General features: G+C 38.0%; 1 non-coding gene across 1 annotated transcript; it reads right to left on the bottom strand.

Annotated features, from left to right (window-relative positions):
- Window positions 1-734: 734 nt before the first annotated feature.
- Window positions 735-838, bottom strand: LOC112304937 (U6 spliceosomal RNA). The gene has a single exon (XR_002974798.1). It is a non-coding gene; the product is annotated as a U6 spliceosomal RNA (small nuclear RNA).
- Window positions 839-1,496: the final 658 nt, after the last annotated feature.

Raw genomic sequence — 1,496 nt, 5'->3', positions numbered from 1 at the left:
AAGTACTCTGGAATGATATATTCTTAGTGTTACATGTACATGTGCTAAGGGTAAAGAAAAACAAGAGAAGGCCAGACACAGAGTTCAGGATAGCAGGAAGGGGGTAAGACCAGGAAGGTACCCACAGAGGATTGGATGCTGGATACAATATGTGGTAAGAAGAATTCTAAAAAGGCCCTAATGATCTCTATCCTTTGTGTTACATCTGTGATTTTGTCACTTACCGTGCAAATGGGATTTTATACATGTGATTAAGGTTAATAATCAGCTGATTCCAAGTTAATCAAAGAGGAGAAGTGTCTGGGTGGGCCTAATCCAATCACATGAACTCTGTAAAAGCAGAGTTTTTTTTTCCAGGGTTGCAGATTAGGATGTTAGAGATTCAAAGCATCAGAAGGATTTGCCTGACTTGTCATTACTGGCTTGAAGATAGAGGGGGCCACATGTCAAGAAAAGGAGGACTTAAACCCTATAACTGCAAGGAGCTAAATTCTGCCAACAGCAAGAAGAAGCTTGGAACTGATTCTTTCCCAGAGCCTCCAGTGAGCATCTAGCCTGACTGATGATACCTTGATTGCAGCCTTGTGGTAACCTCAGCAGAGAACTTGGTCCCGCCACTCTGGACTTCTGACATACACGGCTGTGAGCTAATAAATGGGTGTTGTTTTAAGCAGCTAAGTTTGTGGTAATGTGCGATAGAGCAGTAGGAAACTAATACACATGGGCGTTTATTTATTTAATTTTTACACTTCATGAATTTGTGTGTTATCCTTGCGCAGGGGCCATGCTAATCTCCATGTCGTTCCAATTTTAGTGTATGTGCTGCCAAAGTGAGCACCAGGGGCATTTAAATTATTATAGTTGTACCTTTTACATATGTTTTAAATATTCTTTCATGTGATTTTATCATTTAATAAACACTTTTGCTTTGTAGAATATTTTTAAATTTTTATTTTATTGCAATACAGTTGATATATAATTATATATTAATATTATATATTATACTATATAATATATAATATTGTGTAAGTTTAAGGTATACAGTGTGTTGGTTTCATACATACACTTATTTATTAGAAAGAAAGCCAGCAATTCTCAGCTTCAGTGGGCCTTCGGAGCAATGCAGACGTAAGGAGCAGGGGTGGTGTGTGTGTGTGAAAAGAATGTGAAGATTTGACCTACACGATAATGATAATATGTCTTCAAGAGAAATCATGGATTATGGGCCATGCCCAAGACCTTTCCTGTCATAAGTCTTTTATTAAACTGCATAAACTTACCAAGCAAAGATTACAACATCGGGCCAAGGATGCGGACTACTATTTATGGAGGCCTGGATTTGGGGAAATGACTCAGTCCTATTGATTCTGCGTAATGATGTTGTTGTTACACTAAACGTAGGGGTTGTAAAGTGATGGGGTATGTTAGTTTAAATGTGTACGTATTTCTGTTATGGCGTCCTTATGTGTACCGATCAGGAACATTGTATTTTATGG

Source organism: Desmodus rotundus, chromosome 4, assembly GCF_022682495.2.
Source record: "Desmodus rotundus isolate HL8 chromosome 4, HLdesRot8A.1, whole genome shotgun sequence".
In the NCBI taxonomy this organism is placed as follows: Eukaryota; Metazoa; Chordata; class Mammalia; order Chiroptera; family Phyllostomidae; genus Desmodus; species Desmodus rotundus.
This window is presented reverse-complemented; position numbering and strand designations above follow the sequence as displayed.